Raw genomic sequence first — 25,135 nt, forward strand, 5'->3', positions numbered from 1 at the left:
TTACTATGAGCTTCCAAGTATTGTAAAGATCAGTGATCAGTATGGATGATGGTCTCCTTACCAAAAAATAGTGCTTCCACTTCTTCACTACTTGAATTAGTGCATAAATTTCCTAATCATATATAGGGTAGTTTATTACTGTCCCATAATATAGCTTTGAATGATAACAAACTTGTCTGCCCCCATGAATTGATATTTATCCCTTAACATACTCAATAACCTCAACTTATATTTCAAAATACTTTAGAAATTTAGATAGTCTGATGATTGAGGATCAACTAATATTCTATTTCAATTCTTCAAAGGATGTTTGTTGTTTCTTGCCCCACTAAAAACTCTTGTCGTTGATTATTATAACATGAAGTGGTGCTACGAAATATGACAATGATGTTATGATCTTTCGTAGATATCGGATCTCTCAAAAAATATTCTAAATTTTGTGACATTAGTAGGAGTGGGCTCTTTGAGAATGGCCCCTAACTTTGTAAGATCAATATTCAATTCACCTCCACCAATATCATGCCCCAAGTACACTAAGGATTACTTAGTGAAATCACACTTATATTTGTTTCTAGAGCTAATGTTTCCTTAGAATTTTTAATGTTTGTTCTAGATGTAACACATGATCCTCCCAAGTAGAACTAAATATCAAAATGTCATCCAAATAAAATATAATAAATCAATCTAGGAGGAAATATTGGATCATTCATTGAATTCATAAATGTAGTTGGTTATTAAACCAAAATGCATTACTAACCACTCATAATAACAATTCTTCAACTTGAAGGAAACCTTCCAAATGTCTTATTCCTTGATCTAGACTTGATGACATCCAAAATTGAAATATAGTTTGGTGAAGTATGTTGCATGCTACAACTAATTTGATAAAACAATAATCTAGGGAAAAGGGTATTAATTCTTGAGAGTAATATTGTTTAGAGATCCATGTTCAATGCACATTCCCCAAATCCTCTCCTTCTTGGAACCATATGATTGAGGAACTACAAAATGACGTACTTGGCCTTATGGCTCCTTACTAATAAAATACCTACCACTTCTTTGTTACATCTAACTTAATATGGATTTTATATACAATCATATACTTGTTAAAGTATCATGTTCTCCACTTACTTCTTAGGTGTTATTTCTTTGGATCTTGGAACACTTCTATATGCATTCAAAAACTATTTTAATTGACACTTTGGTTCTTTAGTACATCCTTACAAGGATGCATTTACACATATCAAATTAGTTCCTTTCAAGTCTTGCCTCAAGAAAAGAAGTACATACTTCTTAGTTGAATCAATCAATATCATAACTTATTGCGTACTTACTAGAGATATCATAAAATTTACCTTGTGCGCATTGGTGATAAAATTTTTACCAAGCTTGATTAGTAAAAAAACGGTTGCACCTTCTCATGAAGATAACATTACCATTCATGCTGCATGAATACTTGTACCTAGATTGAAGTCCATGCTTAGTAGGTTTCATATAGAGGATTATACCCTAGTGGTTGATCAATTGTAATTTTTAATGTATACATTCTTATTGAGAATCAGCTTTTGACACGTCATCACATATTTGGTGGCATGCCCCCTCACTAGAAAATTTGTTGGATATTTAGGACTACCATGCACATTTGGGTCATAGTTGGTATGACATTGTCACTCCACTCAGCTATACATGCATGTTTAATAGAACATTTTAGAGGAGACTTCTTTGACCACCATTGATATACCTATTGAGAAGTGTTTTTCATAATGAGGAATGGATTATCATGTTATTATCTTAACACTTTATGTTTCACCCTTTTCGAGAAGAACACACATCAACTAAGGGGTTCCTAAGGTTTGATGCATACGTTGTCAAGGTGTTGCACCTTTGGAGGAAGTGCTCCAAACTTTTTGGAATGTGCCCTTTAAGTGATCCAACTTGAGACCTTATTTGGGGATATTTGATGGTTATGCACATTGCCAACACTTGAGGCATGTGGTTTGAGGTCACCTTATCTTGAAATTTTGTTATAACAATCAAATGGATCATTCCTTACATATTCATCTACAAGATCCAATTTTTGAGGAGGCTATTGGCTTGGTTTAAAGAGTTCTCTTCTTGATATACTTGGTACCATTTTAACTTCTTCAATACTTGGAACCCCTAACATAATAAAACACTCTTTGGACATGGCAGTTGGGCCTATATTTGATGATTATTTTAGGAGCATTCTAGAGTAGGATTTTCCATGTGGCATGAGGATTATTATTGCATGATCAAACTAGCCTGATCTAGTGGATCATTTTTCATTAGGAGATGATGGGTGGTGCCCCAACTCACATTATCTTAATATTTTATTAAGGTGTAGTTGACCCATTTATGAGGAGGTTGAGGGTGGAAAATTTTAATTATTTTTCTAAGAGACATCATGAATATGGAATCTTTTATTATTATTTTATTATTGGGGGTTTTGAGTCAGTTATTTATTTAAAGAGAAAATCCCTCATTGTTTAGGTTGTTGAAGGTTTGATGAGAGAAATTTAATATTATTGTTGAAGATTTCTTGCCAAGCGAATTTTAGTTTTAATTTATATGAGGTCCATCATATTTCCTTTTTCTATTGTTGGAAACTATATTTCAAAGTTGTTGTAAAGACTTCATTGTAACAAGTAACTATACTCCATAAAAAGGGCCAAGGTAGTAGGTTAAATCTCCTTAATCCTTTATTATTTTTATTATTCAATTAGTCAATTTATTGTTGTCATTTTATTGAGAGATAATAGTTAAATTCATGTTGACAATAAATCACATCTCTTTGTCATCATTTGGTTTTAAGAAGAGAACTTTTGAATAAATTAGTTTTCCACTATAATAAATTATTCCATTTATAGTGATTGTAGCATATTCTCATACAGAAATCAGGTTGGGTATGTGTTATGTTGTTTTCCGAACCACCTCCATGCACTGTACATTGCATTGAGCATAACATCCATTTTCTGCATCCAATTTTTTGGGGTTTTTCAGCACAGTTTTCACTTTTAGCTAATTTGTGGTGCAACATGGTTTAGTCAATGCTTTTTTAGTTTTGTTCAAGGAAACATGGTTGTATTCTAATAGGGTATATGGATTGGTATTTTATGAATGCCAGACATATATTTATATATAGTAAATATGAATATATTGAAAATATTTTTGGTTTTCCTAATTTGGGATTTCAGGGTAAAATATGTTTGTTAATATGTGTGTTTTCCATTGCATCTTTTCTATTTTTAAGGAACTATTTGTATAAATTAATTGTACAAGGTTGAAACCTACATTTTTGGTATCAAAGCACATTTGGTTTCAAGGGGACATTATTTTGAATAGGGTATTTTCCTCGAGGTTGTGGTGGATCGCATTACAGTGGAAGATCTACGAAATCAATCCTTGTGGTGAAAGGAAATTATGAGAAGTTCAAAGATAGAGATCGATAAATTCAATGGGAAAAACTTTGAGTTGTGGAAGCTCAAAATGGAAGATCTGTTGGTGGAAAATGATCAGTGGATAGTAATGAATATGGGTATTACACCAATAGGGATGTTGACAAAAGACTGGACCAAGTTGGATCGAAAGGAAAGGAGAACAATATGATTTTTTCTCTCAAATTTAGTATTGATAAATGTTTTAGGAGAAGCTTCAATGAAAGCTTTATGGAACAAGTTAGGGACCTTGTATTAGTGTAATCCTTTGGTCAACAAATTGTTCCTATGAAAAAACCTATATAACCTGAGGATGAAGGATGGAGACCCAGTGGAAAAGCATTAAAATGCCTTCAATATTGTGGTAATTTAGTTGTTATCTATGGATATTAAGATTTTAGATGAAGATAAGTGTATAATTTTGTTGTATTCTTTACTAGACTCATGGGTTAGTTTGGTTGTTGACATAGGTAGTAATGCAACTACTTTAAGTTTCAAAAATATACTCTCATCCTTATTATCAGAGGAGAAGAGACAAAAAACATTACAAAAAAAGTACAAATTCCTTGATCTAGGTGGATGTTGGTGAATCACCATGATCAATAACTTTTTTATGCAATGAGTGGTTTACAAATCCATGGTTTTGGTAAGCCATGGTAATTAAAATTTTGAAAAAAATAAATAAAATATAATTGTACGATTATCCTTTACCATTCATAAACATTTGTTAGTCTATGCAATAGTGATTTATGCTATTCATCCATGCTTTTTTTGTGACCCATGGTTGAAATATAGTGAAAACACAATTCTAGTGAAAAGCACCCACAAATAGTACAAATACAAGTCTTCACCATTGTAAAGGTTGTGAAGTTTCTCATCATGTGGTATAATTATGACATTTTTACCATTTAATAAAATAATCACACACTTTTCATATTATTTCCTCTATATTATTTCTTTTATGTGCTTGCAACATTTTAGATTGTCAATATTTAGTCTCATTCCTCAAACAACTTGGATTAGTGGTATTAAAGCAATATACTCCTTGTCATTTCCCAGTGCATGTCCTTAATGAGGTCAGGGTATAGAGAGTTGAATCTCATGCTAGCTTATCTTTAGGACAACTAATATTTCCATCCCAAGTGATCTTCCATGGTGGAATAAAATAGAAATGATGAAGCAAGAGATCATATCAATTTATTGCTCAAGGAAGCACCCATTTGATGGAGGAATGATATGATGGACAATTTTTCCTAGATCCTTTGATGACTGCCAACAACAGCCGAGGAACCTTCAACAAGAGATAATTTTGGACGTGTCACACCCTTCAAGGTATAAGTTAAATTTGATATCTTCTTATTCAAATACAAAATAGATGTAAATAATTTGGATAAATGGTTAAATTTGTTAGAGAGCTATTATTATTCCCAAGAAAAATTCAATAATGAGAGGATAACATTCGGATTCCTAAAATCCATTCCCGATGTTAAATGTTAGTGAGAAGGTTACTAGGATAGACACAACGAAGACAAGTCTGTGATGTTGAATGTAGGACCCACTTGGGTTGATTTTCTTGATTGCCTCAAGGAATAATTGTTTGTTGTGGGGAACTGCAATGATCAGTACATGAGATAAAAAAAACTTGACAAGAAGGGAGAGACTAAACAATTCCAAAGTACACCAATATTTTCCATACCTTGCACTCAAAGGTTGGTATCAAAGATTCTAACCATCACCTAGTTTTGAAGTATTGTAGTGGTATACATAGGTACATCAAAAAAGGGTTGGATTTCTTAAAAATATCCTCACTACGAGCTACTTATTGATATGCTATCAAACTAGAGAAAAAGTTAAAGAAAATTAATAAGTGGGAGTTTAGGTCCACAAATCCACTATAACAAAAACCTAGAAAAGGAGGCCCTAACTCACTGAACATGGGACAATTCAAGGAGATAAAACTTAAATATAACTATACCAAGTCATAGGAAAAGAAGGGAAATGGAAAGTCAAAGAAGGATAGTAGAAAGTGGTGTGAGTTTCACTAAATTCCCTATCACAACATTGATGAATGTTGTTTGAAATAGTCATTGTTGGCTGAGCTTAAAGAGACAAAAATAGATGTTGCCTCAAATTCTAATTTAGAATAGGATAAATGAAAGCTTATCATCAACATAGAAGCCAATGTTACTATCACAACCATGAGGATCCAACTAGAAGAGTCAAAGGAGATTGAGGATGGCGAAATAATCTTCCATTCATAGATGTGGGTGGAGGGGAACCCACTACATTTCATTATTGAAATTAAGAGCCATAAGAACTTAATATCATCCAAATTCATCACAATATTAAAGTTTCCAATAGTGACACACCCATAACCATACATTGTTGGCTGGTTTAGAGATGAATGATACATTTGTGTTAGTCATCGATGCTACATATTATAGCATCAAACCCTTCAAAGATGACATACTGTGTTATGTTCCCCACTTGAAGTTTGTGATGTTCTTCTAGGAAAACCTTATATGTGGAAATTCCATATTATGTATGAGTATTTCCCACATAGTGTCATTTTCACTCTAGGTTATCATCTCTATATAATACCAAAGGTAGTCCCAACTACTGGAAATTCATTATTTCCATAAAAACAATTAAAAAAGGTAGTCTCTCATACAACCAAGTTTGTCCTCTCCAAGGTTTTGTTAGAAGGTGAACAACAAGTCACTGTAGCCACCATAGATTCAACACAACCTCTCATGATAGAACACAAGTAGATGGAAAATATTGTAGAAGGGTCAAGAGACAAATTCACCTCACCTACAAGGGTGACTCTACACTTCCATGTTAAACATTCACATACATGGGATTCCATCCTTCCATATGCTCAACATGGATACAATGCAGCTTTTTACAGCTCTATTGGCTAGAGAACTTTTCAGACATGTTCAAGGTTCCATCAAGAAACCCCCAAGAATATCACTCATTTTATTGCATCTTCACCAAAAAATTCCTCCCATGATCAACCTAAAGTACATAGAGTAGCAAAAATTGTTATAATCCAACACTTCCAACAATGAGTTCATGTTGTCTTGCAAAAAACCAATGCCAAGTACAAGCAACAATATGAAAAACATTGAGTTCCACATAAGTTTCATGATACATTGGGTTGAATCATGGACACCAAGCTTAAATATGTACACAAAAATAATATACAACTCTACTAGGTTGTCAAAATAGGGAAATGTCTCCAAAAAGGAAATTGGCTCACTAAGAGCCAAATTCAACAGAAGTTTCCCTATCTGCTGAGGGAACTTGATGCAATGGATACCATTGCTTCCTAAGGAGGGGGATTGGTCAAAGTGGATGTTGGTGAATAAAAATGGTCAATAATTTTTTCCTACTATTGGTGGTTTACAAGCTCCATGCTTTTGGTAAATTCTGGTATCCACCCATGATATTTGAAAGGTGGAAGAAAACAAGATAAAAATCTAATCATATGATTAGATTTTAATATATACAATCATTGAAAGGTTTTTACCATAGTGATTTATGGTATTCACCCATGGGTTTTTTTATAACCCATGGTATTTAAAATAAAATAAAAGTGCATCACTCTAGGTGAAAAGACAACTATAAATAGTATAAATACAGACCTTCACCATTATAAAATCCTCAAAGTTTCTCATGATGTAGTCTTTTGACATTTTTAACTTTTAATGATAATAATTAAGCTCTTTCATATTATTTCCTCTACATTACTTCTTTTATGCACTTGTTACATTTTATGTTGTCAATATTTAATCTCATTCCTCATACAACCCAAATCATGCCTTGTATGTATGAGGACACTCCTACAATAGAAGCATAAATAAGTCCTTAAGTAAGAGATCTAAATCTAGAGGGATATCTAAATCTAAATAAAATTTTGTAAAGGTATGTTGGAGATGCATGAAAGAAGGGAATTATAAAAGAGATTATAAATCTAAAATTGTAGAGGAAGGGAAAGGATTTGATGATGCTCCATCTATAGAAGAAAAATCTCTTGAAATGAAGGAGTGGAAATGTATTTGGATCTTCAAGTAGACATGTAGATTGTGAGGCATGGCTAGTCAACTTAGGTGCATCCCTTCATATGACTCCTCATAGGAAGCGGTTTTGTGAGTATGAAATATATATTGGTGGTGATATTTTCTTAGGAGATGAATTGTTCAATAGAGTAATATTATGAGGAAAATTGAAATTGAAGCACATGGCTAGAAGCATCAAAACACTCCATGTTGTTATGCACATCCTTGGGTTGGAAAAAAAAAATGTAAGCAAGCAAGATGAGTGATAGACGTGAAAAAATGGTGTTTAAGAATGATACATATAGGATGGTTTAAGGAGCAGTGGTATTGATGAGGGGAGTGCATATTAGAACTTTGTACAACCTGCTGGGAAGCATTAATAGTGATAGGTGCAATAGTTTTGTTGTTCATGATAGTAGATCAGAAGATGGAAAAACTCCTACAACTTATGGAGAAAAAACTATGTTTTGGTATCAACAACTTCAACATATTGGAGAGAATGGAGTTTTAGTACTATATGGTAATGGTATGGCAGAATTTATGTCTAATTTATCGCTAGATTTTAATTTATATGAACATTGTTTATATGGGAAGAGAAAATGGTTAATATTCTTCTCTATTACCATGAGGTCAAAGGGAATATTACAATTGCTACATAATGATGTGTTTGGACTTTTGTTGGCTCTATCACTAGGTAAATCTGTGTAATATGTCTCATTTACATATGAATTCTTGAGGAATACATGTATTATTGATCGGGAAGAAATTTGAAGTCTTTTACAAATTCAAAGAGTTTAACTCTCTTGTGGAAAAAAAACAAATAAGAAAATTAAGGTGTCGATGATAGATAGTGATGGAGAATTATGTAGGAATAATTCAAAGACTTCTATAAGAATTGCTATATAACAAGGTGGAAAGCTACTCCATACATGCCTTTAGCATAGTGGAGTTGTAGAAAGGATGAACAAGGAATTGATGGAGAAAGAAAAGAGCATGTTCAATGGTATTGGGCTAGAACATGAATTATGGGTAGAGGCAGTTGACACAATATGTTACCCAATAAATAGATCATCCTCATCAACATCAAATGATAAGACCTTACATGAGGTATGAACTAGTAGAAACCATTCCTTAAACATCTCAAGGTATTTAACTATGATGCTTATATACATGTTCAAAGAAGAATAGGAGTACGCTAGATAATAAGGTTGGAAAGTGTATCTTTATTAGATATAAAGATGGTATGAAAGTGTTGTCGCTGCAACACCCTTCAAAATTTTGGCCTACATCAAAATGTTGGAGCCTACCTTTATTTTGCATGGTGCTGTCGCAAGCATTAAGAGTTATTGCATGTGTTTTCCCTAAGTGTCCTTGTCCCATTTGCGAGGAAATAAAAGTGTCATCTTTTAGCATGTGGAGTGTCGCATAATGCAAAAAAGATTATTTTGGTGGTTTCAAGGGGTAATATTTGTGTAAATGAGTTGGTCTTACCATGTAAACATGTATCAGACTCTTTAAATGTTTTAAGCACTATCGCACAAGTGTCTTCATGGTTGTCGCAAAGTGTATCTTTGGTGTCACACTTAGTGTAGGTCATTGCAAAGTTGTCACATTGAGGAAAGGATGTTTTTAATGTGTTTTGAGTGTTCCTTGTTGTGACATCAAATGATCTAAGTGTGTGATCATGTTTAGAGTCATTCTTTTTCACATCTTCCTTTCACTGGTTTGACACTTGGTCAAATTGGGCAAATTCCCTGACCGTGCCACTCAGCCTCTTTTAGCCATCCTGAACTATGCACTACATAGTCTCAACCCTTAAGCAATAGCCTTGCCTCTTGGAAATACACAATTCATAGTTCTTTCCTACCAAAATTTGGCACTACTCAATCTCAGTTCTCAACCCCATTCCATGAGCTCCAAAATTGCACAATCTTCCCCTCCAGTCATCCCTAAATTGCATATTGCGCAGTCTCAGTCCTCAAGCCTCAACTTTGAGCTCTTCAACTATGCAATTGCGCAATCACCTGGCCTCCTTGTCCTTCCAGCACTGTGTAGTAGGAAATATTAGTTCTCAAGCCCTCAGCCTGGCTCCTTGAATCCCTCAACTACGTAATCCTCAAGCCCAGTCCAACTTGAACTACGCATTGCGCAATATCAAGACTTAGACCTGGCCCTTGACTGCGTGAGCTACATAATTTTGTAGTCCTTGCGTCTGTCCCCCAACCTGTCACTCAGTTCCATCTTAGTTAGTGATCATCATGCAACAACTTAGACTAGGGGTTTATCAGAGTGATGCAATATTGTCATCGGTGAATTTTAGATGTAGGTACTCTATCATGCTATGGCAGGATGATGATGTAGAATATGAATAAGGACACAATGCTTGAAGACACCTCTGTAGCTACAAATACAAGTTGATCAATAAGAAGGAAGCAAAGGGACATCAATTTGTGACAACAACTCAAGATCTAATAACACTGAAGACTCCTCATCTTTAGCCATATGGAGGTGGAAGAAGAGATCATGTTCTATTTTCAAGAAGACACAAAGCAAGTAGCAACAAAGAATGGCTTGACATTTCCATGTCATCAATGTCATTTCATGAGTCATCATGTGCCACATCATTTTTTGGATTATATAAATTCTTATTCGAAATGTATTGTAAAGTGGAAGTCCAAAGGACATGTACAGAATGTAAAGTGTTATGTAAGAGTTGAAAAGTCATAGGGAATTCAAACAATTATGAGGGTATTCCAAGAGTCATAAGGGATGTGAAGGATCACCCCATTTGTCATATATGCACCCTCATTGTACAAGCATCGAACTTTTCACATTGACATCTCCCATAAGGCATCAGAGAGACAGAGTTAGTACTTTTGGGGAGAAAGTAGTGGATATAATTCTCCACAATTGGAGCAAGTGATGTTTGTTGTATACATGCATCTTGGGACTTTTACTTAATATTTGAAGCCTAAAGGAAAACATATTTTCATGAATGGATTATGAATATTTGTAATATTGTTCTGTAAATGTTTATGATTCATGTCTTCTTTTCACCTATACTAAATTTTTTGAATTATTTAGGTTATTTTAATGCTTATCATATTGAGAATGTGTTGAAATGCTTGTAATGCTTGTCACATATTTGTGGACTATTTCGCTAGATGTTAGATGAATATTTTGTGTGTGTGTGTTTGTTGGGCTTCAGTTTTGATCTCTTTTTGCTTTGAGAAACTTATCTAACTATCCATTTATCCTTCATTTTCACTTCATCCATCTCATTTTAATGAATATTTGAAGTATAATCAGGTATTTAACTTTAATTTGTCAATTTCTAGAGTTTTTATAAAAGTTTGATTTTAAGTGCAATTTTGGCAATTTCAGAAATTCCCGTAATCACTTTATGGTTGATATGGATGCAGGCCACCTTAGCACGAATGGGATGCATGAATGGAAAGCTTGGGAACTAGGACCAAGCCACCTATGCTTGGTTCAACCAGATCGAGCTTTATTATGCCTTTTTGGAGCTAGTCAATCATGACTAGTCATCCAGAAATCCCATCTAAATAGGGTTGTTTTGGGATTCCAAGATATTAGTCATATTTCTTGGGATGAGGGAGTTGGATTCGACTTGGATAGGTGGAATAAAGTAGATATGATTGTTAGAGTGATTTTAGATCAGTTGGTTTCATGAACTCCTTATTTAAGAGCCACACTTTGATGGCTCAACACACTGGACATATGATATTATTATGCTGTAATATTTTTGGTTTGAAGACTTGAGTTGGAGACTTATGTTACTTTCATTTTGCTGATCAATATATGGATGTTTTGCTGATTTAAAGCTTCTGATATCATCTTCATAAGTGTGCAAGGCAAGGGTGGAGGGCCCCCACTCCAAGCTAAGTACACTTTCAAGTTAGACTAGTTTTATTTCATTGCAAATCTGGTTGATGATAGCTTTAGTTTTTCAAAGTCTTATTTCAGATTGTATCATGGTTATGAATGGTGATTGATTTCATTTGTTAATGGTTTATTCATCATCTAATTGAGTTGGGAAACAAATGTTCAAGTTGGGTATTCTCTCTATGAAATGGTGAATTAGAATTAGTCTCTTTCATTTACATGCAAGTGGTTTGTTTTCATTTAGATTTATATCTTAAGATGAATGAGTTACTATGGAAAGCTTTGAGTGTCTCTTAAGTTAAGAGCCTTTTTCATGTATGATTTATGCATCTTGAGTATTTGATTGTAATCTCTAATTCATTGAAGTCATACTTGAGGAGGAAGTAGATTTCTTGAGTCAAGAACTCTTCCAATGTTACCTCTTTTAAGCTGATTGAATCAAGAGTTTTTAAGATATATTTCTTCTTAGTTTTTAATCATTTATCTTTCAAGCATTGATTATATTAGATCTTCACAAATAGTGGTTTGCCTCCAAGAATAAAACAACCCGGATTGATAGTAAATACTTGTGTTAATTTAGTCAATAAATTAGCTCAACATTTTGGCGCCGTTGCCGGGGAGGCAAATATCGGCATAGTCAATAGAGAGATAAAATCCAAAATACACAAAAACATTAGTTACATTTCATTTCTTTAATTATGTTTCTTTATGCCTAGAGTTAGAGATCCTCAAGGTAGATTTATCAAAAACCCCCCAACAAAAACATAAAATCAAAAAAAAAAAAAAAAAAAAAAAAAAAAAAAAAAAAACTACAAAATCCATTTTCAACAACAAGATCTAAAAGATGATGTTAAAGAATAGGCTACAACACTACTCCATTCTTGAACATTCTTTCTCATCAAATCTTTATGATCAAATAAATTTTCATGTCCAAAATTTCATTGAAGTATATTTTTCAAATTTGGATATGAGTTTACTTATGATCTTGTTACGAAAATGGATGCACTGGAAATTCTCTTATACTTGAGAGAATGAATTAGTTTGTTAAAATAGAATAGGATAGAATAGAATAAATAAACAAGTAGAATGAATTCACAATAAAACTTCCATAATAAATTTGTTTCAAACAATTTCTTCAAATCATTGATCAATATTCATTTGAAAGGACTACATGGTAAAATGCAGTAAGACCAAGCCTATTTTGGGTAACCATATAGGATCATTTTGAAATCATGGTTTATTTACATATCTCTTGAAATCTAGTTTTGAAATCCATTTTGAAGTTCTCAATTCATATCACAAATAAAAATGTGATCAAAATCAAAACTAGGTCTCAAGTGAAATGTTGAAAACAGAGTTAGTACAGCCTATATTTGAAGTGTCTAATGGAAACATTTTTATCTGAAATTCATAGGGAAGATAGCCCTTTGAATCTAGTTTCCAAATTAATTTGAATCACTTCAATCAGGTATCATATGAAAAATTTATTCTTGAAATACTAACTGCTTGTCGAAAAATCTGCATGGTGACAATTCTAGGTCTTGACTGTTCATTGGCATATTTGACATACCAAATCATCTTCTTTTCAAAACCTGTTTATATGGGAGATATATCTTCAAGTCTAGTTTAAGACACAATTTGAATCATCCCATTTGGAGGTGAAATGAAAAAGTTATGCCACATTTAGTGACTGTATGTCTTCAAACCAGCATAATAAAACTCTGCCTCCTAGGCCTGTTCATCACCAATTTTGTGATATCAAGCCTAAGAATTTTTAAAACCTGTTTCTACTGGAAATACAAAAATGAATTTAAATTAATCTCCAAGTGGAATCACATTGATCTGATCTTTATCGAAGAAGTTACGCTTCAAATAGTGACTGTTGGTCTAGTTAAAAATTAACAAGCAGCTCTATCAAACATGGCACTCCTTATAATTTTTACCATATCATTTTATATCATTTTGAAAACCTGTTTATACAGGAGGTAGCCATATGAATTCACTTCAACTTGGCTTTGGAATCACTCTAATAGGATATCAAACGAATATTTTGGAAACAAAATACCACTAGGAGGTCTAGGCTGGCCACCATTCCTCAAAGGGGTAAATACATGCATTATGTTTGTCTAGCATATTTGGACTTGTTTTCTAAGCAATGCTTGTAATGATTTACATGTTTATTGGAAGAAGAGAGACTGTACACCTCTCTTCCTCCATCATCTAATGTTGAATTGCAGGCAAGTGCTATGTTTTGCAGGTCATAGGAAGAATGAAGGAGTGAACTCCATGGATGAAGTAATTTTCAAAGTCAAATTCATATTCCAGAATATGAATACAAATGTTCAAGTCAAAGCAAAGTGAAAATTCACCTGATGTTGAGTTCATTCAATGAAACTCAAACTCTTGAAGCTTGCTCTTCAATATTGACCAACAACATCAACAAACCCTACAAAATGATCGAGATCAAAGCAAAAAGACATGAAGACAATCATTAGAAGAAGCAGTCAAGTTTAGTACCATGTCAAGTCACATCAATCTCCAAGAAGCCTTTCATATTGAATTCATATTGTTCATGATTTGTTCATCATCCATATTGTATGTTAAGCTCCATGACCAAGCATGTTGAAGTCCAACCTTACTACTACATTATGACTTCAATATAACCTATTTCCATAAGCTTTTCATACTTCCCAACTCCATTACACCCCACCTCATTTGTTGTAAATGGTCATAGGCTGAAAGTTTATCATCAGCCTATTAGTAAAGAGACATTCATGAAACAACTGGTAGAAGAATCAGGACTGGAAATTATGGCTCTGCCATCTTCCAGTTCGGAAAAATAAAAAAATATATATAAAAAAAAAAAAAACATAAAAAAAGGGAGAAAAACATATATGAAAAAAAACAAAACATAAAAAATAATTGGTTTGCTGGTGAAAACCAGGCAACTGGCACCATGCAAACTTGAATTCATAGGGGAAAACCAGGGAAACCTGGACTCTATGAATTCACTATTCTTGTTTTACTATTCTCACATCATTTCAATGCAGGACCTTTCCACAATTGACTTGAGGACAAGTCAAACATTCAACAAGGGAGAGTCTTGTAGCAAGCTTTTAGCTGTCACAGCTAAGGTATTATGTTGATCACTTTGGACCTGAAGCAAATTTGTTGCAGCAGAACCTGAAGGGACCTGAGTTGAAACATTATTCAGTGGGACCTGAAGCAAACTTAGTTGCAGCAGATCAAATTATTCCAGAAGCATTTGCAGAGGGACCTGAGATAAAATAATATTGCAGTGGGACCTGAAGCAAACTTGTTGCAGCAGAACTAGAACAGAACCGACACAATATACCAGAAGCATTGCAGAGGGACCTGAAATGAAAACATTATTCAAAGGGACCTGAACAATTCAAGAAGCAGAGCATAGTGAACAAGGAGCAGTAATAAAAGTCTACTATCCACAACATTTTGGATTCCATTCCACCTGAACAAACAACATTCAACATTCCACCTGTACAAACAGCATTCAAGGGAGTATATTCATAGCCATTTTGTGCTTGAAATTCAATTTTTTTTTAGAAACTTCTAGTTTTGATTTAATTGAAGTTAGTATCTGCAAATATTCATTGATATTCATTCCCAGTATATACCCTACATTCCCTATTCATATTCCATTTCATTTCATTCACATAAAAATTTCCCTAGATATTTTCCTTAAATGCAAAAAGATCAAACTGGGACCATTTTTCTCACCTGCACATGAACTCAGAGCATTAGAATGGTTATAATTTTAAAACATGACCCCAATGGTCATTTTTAAAATTATAAAAGCTATGTTATAAAAAGAATGTGCTAAAGTTATTTCAAATGAACATAACCTAATAATGTTACAAAGGGAATATATGTTACAAAAGGGAATGTAACATACGCATATATCATTAACATATATGTTATAAAGGGAATATCACATGTATATATATATCAAATGCGCATACGCTACACGGTGTAAGGTATATGTACAAATCAAATGTGCATATAACATTATAAATCAAATGCGCATATAACATGAGGTATAAGGTATATATATACAAATCAAATGCGCATATCAAAATTCATATAACATTACAAAGGGCCGAGGGTTATCATAGCAAAGAATATGCGTTGCAAAGGAATGATATAAGGTGAAGGCCGTATGCATTAGAGAATGATAGCGGAGAAACATGGTATTTAAACAAACATCATGGCATATAAATTTCCAATGCAAACCTATGATATTCAAAGTGCAAATTTGGGCGCATATCATATGGAATACAAGGGATGTATTTGGCACATTATTGCAATCAGCCATATGATAATAATCAAACAGCAGTGCTGCGGCCAAGTAATGAGATTATATGCAAATGTCATTGCAATGAAGACGCACGATGGTGGCCATAATCAACGAAGGACGCAGCAATAAACAAAACGATAACCCATAACAACACTAATGAATGCAACGCAGGGTACAGTAGTGAAACGGTCATAAATCAACCTTCCATGCGCTGTTCAAATCACAAATCCTCATTGCCATAGCTCAGAAAATCGTGTTTGAAGCCGCAGCATAGCCAAAGGAAAAAAAGTGTATTGAGGCGATTTTAAAGAAGAAATCCGAGTCAAATGAGCAGAGGAAGCCGAGTTTTGGAATCACACCAGTTCGACTGACCGAGGAAGGAGGGATTTGAGTGTTTGTTTGCATCCCACGCGGCCAGTGACAGCCAGGTAACTCTAAATCCGGGATAACCCCAAGTCTACTGCGTGTATGGATGCATTGACCAGTTTGTAATGCGTAGATTATGGTGTGAATTTATGGTAAAAATCACCGACATTTAAAAAGGTTAATATGCATGCATAACACGGTGGCAGTCCAGTGATTCGATGCATATAGTGCGGAGGTTGTTGAACGCCGAGTGCAATAAAGAGTGCCATACCCGTTGCTAGTTGAAACCGCCATTTGCACTCGTTGCATTTACACTTGTCGTCCTGCGCGCTAGGTTTTAGCCGTCGGCATAAATGCAATTGTTTGGTATGCATAGATCATAGTGGCAGTCACAGAAAACGCCGAGGTCATGGTTGTCATATATGCATGGTTGCTCAGAAAAAGTGTTGTGAATGCATTGTATTAGACTGGAAGAACTGTTGTTTATATGTGTGAGTTATAAACAGAGTGCGCATTGGTATATGCCGTGAGGACTGTCAAAAAGAACAGAGGAATGCTGTAGGGTGGATGTAAACGAGTCAAACGCATTCATGCTTCATTGTGCGCCTATATATACATATATTTGTGCCATTGAAATGCCAGGATTGTCTGCAAACGTGTTGTATTGACTGCAAATCCTAGTTAAAAGCCGACTTTGCATTGTTTGTCACTTGAGACCGAGGATTTATGGACTCTGTGTTTTATTTGTTTGAGAATTTGTGTGGTATAAACAGTGAGGAAAAGAGGTGAGCGATTGTGATGAGACCTCTAGGTTATAACCCTGCATTTACACAGTAAATTTGTTTGAAAAACAATGAGAATTTGTTGAGGCCGCAAGCATTTTATTTACACAGTCAAAGTATATGAAAAAAACGATGAAAATTTATTTGAGGCCGCAAGCATTTTTGTTTACACAGTGATCTTGTTTGACAAAAACGATGGAAATTCACAAGGCCGAGAACAATTAGTTGTTTATATAGTCATCATTCTTTTGAGAATTCGTTTGAGGCCGAGAGTATATTGTGTATACAGTCATCGTTTTTGAAGAATTTACAAGGCCGAGAGCTATTTGTTTGTTTTTATACAGTCATCATTTTGAGAAATCGGTGAGGCCGAGAGCTATTTGCTTGCATACAGTCATTATTTTTGAGGAATCAGTGAGAGGCCAGAACACTTTGCTGTGATATAATTAAATTCTCATGAGAGGCAGAGAGCAGAGATATGTTTTTGAAGATTGGTTGAGAGGCAGAGAGTAAATTTTTTTTGTAATACATGTTAATTGATTCAAGGAAACATGATTATTACTTAAAATATATATTTTCTTCAAAAACAAAACAGAGGATAATGTGTTAGTATAGCATATTCAGCTGATTGTTTGCCTTACACAGGGAATCTAAACAGAGTTTGGGCAGAGAAAGATAGCAGAGGTTAAGGAGGTCGGCATCAAAACAGGGTAAAGTGGTCAGAGAAGAAAGGTAAGCCCCGTGTTACTAAGCTTTCATTTGAAAACAATAATCATAATTTTTGTTCAAAATGAAGTTAGTAACCACAGAAGATTACATTGATTGGTTCACAGACATAATGACAAATCGGGTAGAACCAACCTTTCAAATAGAAAGCTGGGGGAAAGAAACAATAGAGAAATTATATCAGTCTGGAATGATAGGGTTTCTGCAAAAGTTTAAAGGCCATTCAGATCAGATAACAAAAGATTTCATTGATAACTTCAACAAAGATCAAACACAAGTAGGTGAAGTCATTATCCCAGTCACACCAGAGTACTTATCTAAAGCTTTAGAGTTGCCATTGATAGGAGAAAAGTACTACAAAGGGTTACACTTCAAGGAGAAGGCATGGACCTTCTTCCTTGAGAAGAACCGCAAAGGCACATTTGATAGAACCAAAGGCATACCCAGGGAATGGTTCAATGAACCATGGGGAGAACTAGTATTGGTGATACAAAAGTTCTTAACATGTGACCGGGGATACAGTATAGCTCATTTGTACCATGTTAGATTCTTACAACATATCAAAGGAGAGGATAAAATGAACTTACCATATTTCTTGTACAAGAGTCTAGTAAAAATGATTGAGGCAGTGAAACAAGAACGTAGGCCAAGGACAGCTCAGATATATCACCAGGGGTTGATCAAGATCTTGGTGGAATACCAAGTGAGATCACAAGGCCTAGAATGGAAAGAGTTTATGCATAAAAATTATTTCACTGAACAGGTTATTGAGATCCAGGAAAGAGTAGAACAGGAAACTAGAAGCTTGATGACTTCTCCTTTGTATCCGCGCACAAGAGCTAGGAATATAGCTATTCATGAGACAGAAACATCTATTCCTAAATATGATATTTCTGTTAACTTTGAAAAAGAAGTAGAAGAATATTCCCCTGGGAAACCAGAAGAGCATGGTATTGAGCAAGAACAATTTGACAGGGACTCCACATATGACAATGATGCAATAAAAACCACACAAGATTTTGAGAAAGAAATTGACTTGGCTAAAATCAAAGACTTGACTGATCAGCTAGAGATAAGTAAAATTGTGGAGAAACAATTGAAAACAGAAAATAAGGCACACAAAAAGGATAATGCTCAGCTGATAAAAACCAATGAAAAATTGCAGGAAGAAATAAGCAGGCTAAAAAGGAGAAATGAATTGCTTTCCAAACAGGCATTTCAGTGGTTAAAAGATAAAAACATGTGGAAAGCTAAATATGAAAAACAAAAGGTGAAGGCAGCAATGTTAAAGGCAGGGCAGGAATCAGAATTTGATTGTGTGAACAGGGAACCAGCTACAGGTACAGCATCTACTTCAGAGGGCAGAAGGTCCAAGAGGAGCAAGCAAGCATGGGGACATGCTTGATCATAAGCATGGGAGAGATGTTGGGCTTCAGTTTTGATCTCTTTTTGCTTTGAGAAACTTATCTAACTATCCATTTATCCTTCATTTTCACTTCATCCATCTCATTTTAATGAATATTTGAAGTATAATCAGGTATTTAACTTTAATTTGTCAATTTCTAGAGTTTTTATAAAAGTTTGATTTTAAGTGCAATTTTGGCAATTTCAGAAATTCCCGTAATCACTTTATGGTTGATATGGATGCAGGCCACCTTAGCACGAATGGGATGCATGAATGGAAATCTTGGGAACTAGGACCAAGCCAACTATGCTTGGTTCAACCAGATCGAGCTTTATTATGCCTTTTTGGAGCTAGTCAATCATGACTAGTCATCCAGAAATCCCATCTAAATAGGGCTGTTTTGGGATTCCAAGATATTAGTCATATTTCTTGGGATGAGGAAGGTGGATTCGACTTGGATAGGTGGACTAAAGTAGATATGATTGTTAGAGTGATTTTAGATCAGTTGGTTTCATGAACTCCTTATTTAAGAGCCACACTTTGATGGCTCAACACACTTGACATATGATATTATTATGCTGTAATATTTTTGGTTTGAAGACTTGAGTTGGAGACTTATGTTACTTTCATTTTGCTGATCAATATATGGATGTTTTGCTGATTTAAAGCTTCTGATATCATCTTCATAAGTGTGCAAGGCAAGGGTGGAGGGCCCCCACTCCAAACTAAGTACACTTTCAAGTTAGACTAGTTTTATTTCATTGCAAATCTGGTTGATGATAGCTTTAGTTTTTCAAAGTCTTATTTCAGATTGTATCATGGTTATGAATAGTGATTGATTTCATTTGTTAATGGTTTATTCATCATCTAATTGAGTTGGGAAACAAATGTTCAAGTTGGGCATTCTCTCTATGAAATGGTGAATTAGAATTAGTCTCTTTCATTTACATGCAAGTGGTTTGTTTTCATTTAGATTTATATCTTGAGATGAATGAGTTACTATGGAAAGCTTTGAGTGTCTCTTAAGTTAAGAGCCTTTTTCATGTATGATTTATGCATCTTGAGTCTTTGATTGTAATCTCTAATTCATTGAAGTCATACTTGAGGAGGAAGTAGATTTCTTGAGTCAAGAACTCTTCCAATGTTACCTCTTTTAAGCTGATTGAATCAAGAGTTTTTAAGATATATTTCTTCTTAGTTTTTAATCATTTATCTTTCAAGCATTGATTATATTAGATCTTCACAAATAGTGGTTTGCCTCCAAGAATAAAACAACCCGGATTGATAGTAAATACTTGTGTTAATTTAGTCAATAAATTAGCTCAACAGTGTTTATGCTAGAGAGGTAATATTATCTCTATTTTAGAGGCTCACGTCTTCTCCCCTCCGTACTAAAAGAACCTTGATGTACTTGCAACTAAACATTCACTAGGCACACTTACTTGCTTTTCGAAGGCACATATGTGATTCTCTCTCTTGCTGACAGCTATAGCCAAGAAAAATATTTAAATAGATGACAACCGGGTCGTCTTCCGGATGGGGATCCTACACCAAACTGTGTGAGGTCTAATTGGGACCTTATATCAGGGAGATCCCTTTGAATGTTGTCAGGTCCAACACTATCAACATTTTTTGGAACTAGAAGAAGGGTAGCCAAATTTTTATGGTTGACAACTCCACTCACCCACAACATACTTCCTCTAGACAAGGAAACAACATTCCCAACACCTCTCCAAATCATATTCTTGAAACATGCAGATCTTCTTAGCGCATCCCTGAATAGAGTTGTGAAGTTTCTTACGAGCACATCCAGGAAATTCGACCCATAACTTTTAAGTTTGTAAAAGCTATTGGATTGATTCCTAGATCACATAATCTTCCTTATTTTCCAAAAAATAAAGAAACAACTCCTACTAGGATAGTTGTTTCCACAATGGAAGATTTGGTTTTTGCTACCCTTGAAGAGTTAGTGAAAGCTATAGACAACACAAAAAAACCAGAGAAACCTCCATCTTTCAACAGGGGTGATGTGGATAATGTTATGCTCTCAGACGACACCTCCCACAGGTTAGGTGGTCATGAAGAAGATTCTTCATATTTTGAAAAAGAGGAGGAGTATAGAGATGAAGACATGGCAGACCAAGGATTGAGTTCGATGACTTAGGGCCCACTTTCCCTTCTAGGTATTTTACATAATATGCCAAGACACTTGGAAAATAAATTAACGAAATATGACCCTGATAAGATGATCAATGTGGAAGACCATTTGGATAAATTATATATACACCTACAGGCGCTCGAGGTATGTTACGAAAATGTTGAATGTAGAATATTTCTTTGTACCTTAGATGGTAGAGTGGTTGCTTGGTATCATAGCCTTCCTGTAAATTCAATTCAGAACTTGAGGGGGTATAAAAATTTGTTCCTTGAAAAGTTAATTGATGAGAAAACCCCAACCATGTTATTAAAGGAGTTATGGAATATGAATATGGTGGGAAAAAAAATGGTAAAAGATATTAATTAGAGGTTCAATTGGGTATTGAACCTATTTCCTCTAGATATGACACTGTGTGCCTCCATCACAATTGATTACTACACTTCTGCCTTGCTGACAAGCATTTTGTGGTTTGAAAAGAGAGTTGTGAAATAAACTTTGGTACAAAATTTTGAAGAAAATATTGGAGTTGGAAAGGAATTGCATGGAATTGGAGTCATTGTAAATGATGAATCATTTAAAGACTCCAAGGAGACAAGCAAAAGGTATTAGGCCTATTTAAATAAGGCCAAGGATAAAGAAGTTGTTGAACTGGAAAGCTTGAATAGGACCATCAAGTCTATGTATAATGAGTTGGGATAGATAAAACAAAGGAAAAGTGAGACCAATGTCAGTAGCAAGCCCCAAAAATTCAACTTTCTCAGAAGGACCAACAACAACAAATACAGTAGTAGTTCGCCAGTTAAGTCTGCATAGAGCTCAAATGTCATGTTGAATGTTGAAAGCATGGCCATGGACCATTATTTCTCTTTTCATCAAGAATACCATTTATAAAATACATGCCCATGATGGAATCACAATGTGAATGCAATGGTTGTGCACATCATTGACATAGTACCTTCAGATGAGCAAAATGAGTAGACAAGAAAAAGGAAGAATTTGTTGCAGCTGAAGAAATTATGGGTACCAGAGACGAAGTGAATACTTTCAGTTATGTGTTCACTGTTGATAATAAGGATGTCGAAGAACCACCACTGTGGTAGACCCCAACTCAAAAAAAAAATATTCGATACAAGTTGAATAGCCAAGGGCCTATTCCTGAACAAGAGTTAACAAGGAAAAAATTGGAGTAATTATTAAGGAAAATCACACGACTTGTAAACTTGACTCGGAACACTCAGAACAAGTCTGGAAATTCCACCACAGCAAAGAACACTTCCTCCAATAGTAAAATAAGGTATACCACTCTGGAAGTGTCATGCAAGTCCACTCCTCTAGACACTTCAACAATGCATGTTGCATTGGATTACAATATAGTGGAAGGCATGAAGAAAGATCGCGTAAATATTTTGATCTTCGAGCATACAAGGATAACCAATTAGTGGGAACTACATCTCTGAGCCCTTGACCAACATTCCTCAAGTAATAATTCTTATTCTTCAAAGAAGGGATCTGGTAAGTCTTCTCGTCCCCTGGAATTAGTTCTTAACACATTGAAATTAGAAGCTAACACTCTTTGCCCTCCATTTTTATTGACTTTTGAAATTTTCAATTACAATGTTCAAAATTGTTTAGTTGATTCTGGTGCATCTATAAATGTAATTCCATTATTCGTTTCCAAGAAAATAAATGTCAAATGGGATAGGACCGTTGAACAAATCATTTAGCTAAATAAGACTCTTTTCCATGCTATTCGTGAACTCAGAAATTTTCTTATCTGCCTATCATCTAATCACAGTGGATAAACATAGTAATTGTGGACATTCCAAAAGCCTACGGTCTATTACTAAGTAGAGACTGGTCTAGAAACTATAGGGGTATTTTTCTACCAATTGGTCACATTTATGGCTTCTGTATAAGGGCGGGAATAAACAAATCCTAGTGGAATCAGAACATTACATGAAACAAACTGTTACACCCTTCAAAGGAAAAAATGAGCCCGTTGCTTTCACAAATTTAATTTTTGGAAATTTCTTTTTGGAGACTGACCTTGGGTGCTACTTTGCTCATTCATCCCCAGATCCACTAGACACACAGTTGGAACTCCTCCCTAACCTAACTGGTGGAAATTACCTATTTACAATAAATAGTAGTAGTACTAGTGTAGGGAATGACTCTTGTATTTTTTATGTTTGGATTTTGTATTTTTTACTGTTCCAAGACACAGGAGGGCTCTAGAGCCAGTTGTCTTTTAGTATACCCGCAATGGAGGAAATACCTGATCTCTTGTCACTTGGGAAAAGAGTGCACTAATAACACTTTAGAATATGAAGCACTCATTATTCTCTTACAAAAAGCCATTGACCTCAAAGTTGGGGCTATGTTGTAGCAGCTACAACCACCCTCTAAAATTTTGCCTATGCTTTGTTTTAGAGCCTCTCTCCTAAATCTTAGCATCTCATCTTGCACTGACTGAGGTACTTGTGCTTTGATTGAGATTCATCCATTGCATTGCGGCTTGTGTTTTCTTACTCGATTTACTGTCTAACCCACAATATGATCTCTTGACTTGGTTTTCATCTCGTTCCAGGCTTGCCTTAGAGAACTGTGCAACCAACCTTGCTCCTAGGAATTGTGCAGTCCAAGCTGACAGTGAGCCTTCAACTCCAAAATTGCGCAGAGCCAGTTGACAACCATCTTTCAGATGGGAAATTGTGCAGAGCCTAAGAGGTATCCCATAGCTACTTAGCCCAGAAATTGTGCAGAAGCTTCTTTCTTATAAGTTGCTCAATGCATGAGCTAGTGAGTTGCCCAGACCTTCCCAGAATTTCACAATCTCTCTAGGAAATGCATGGAAGATTTTCCCAAAAAATGAAAAAGCAAAAAGCAAAAAATAAACCCTAGAAAATAGGGATCTATTTTAGCAGTCTAGAGGAGACACTTAAGTTATTTTGGAAACTACTGCCAGGTGTTGCTTTTTCCTTGATTTTTGGCCTTCGCATCATAAACCCTACATCAACAAAATCTATTTAATTGGTAGTGCCAGAGCTCATTTTCACATAAGATCTTGGAGCTATGGTATTCCTGAGGAGATCAAGGAACCTTCTGTGTGATCGTCATTGCTTTTGCTGGGTAAGTCTTACTTTTCTAGTCTTTTGCTGCTTTTTCTATCGCTTTTGTTTGTTTAGCTTGTGGGAGTATTGTTTCACTCATTTTTTTGAACGATCACTCACATTTTAACTTGTTTAGATTGTAGAAGTGTTGTTTTAAGTTTTTCTTCCTTTCCCAAGTGTCACATGCATCACCCATTTTTTGCACCAACGATTGTTGTTGAGGTTTAATCAATTGTTGCACTTGTTTCACATGCATACATCTACACTTAGTCATATTTGAACTCAACATCACACCATCCTTTAGATCTTCTTGATTTTCACACCATCCTTTAGATTTGGGCCTCCCCTTGCTCGGATCTCACACTTCATTACATGCACTACGCAATATGGGAGCTAATGGCCTTTGCATTGGCTTTTGAAATTACGCAGAGCCTGTCCTGGCCTAGCTCCAATTGCACATTGCACATTTCCAAGAGCCAGTCTCCAAGATTTTCCATTGAGACTGCACAATACAAAGTCTCTACCAAGCCCTAAACCAGACTAAACTGTGCATTGCGCAGTTCCACTAATTAATCTTCCACACTGGTTGTTGGGACTGCACAGTGTGTAGTTCCCATAGTTAGTCGATCACCCCTGTCAGTAAAAATTATGCAATTCCTCTCATTAGATGCCTTGGTTGCTGATTAATCATGCTGTGAAGTTATATTTGCAAGAACTAATGTTTGCTTTCCATGAGTTTCCTTTCTGTCCCACAGGTACCACACTCATGACGCACTTCTATCCAACAGTCATTGTACCATGGCACCAAAGTGAGCTTCTTCAAGAGAGAC

This window comes from Pinus tabuliformis, chromosome 2_1, assembly GCF_031772625.1.
Source record: "Pinus tabuliformis cultivar Carrire ecotype Pingquan chromosome 2_1, CPIR1, whole genome shotgun sequence".
NCBI lineage: Eukaryota > Viridiplantae > Streptophyta > Pinopsida > Pinales > Pinaceae > Pinus > Pinus tabuliformis.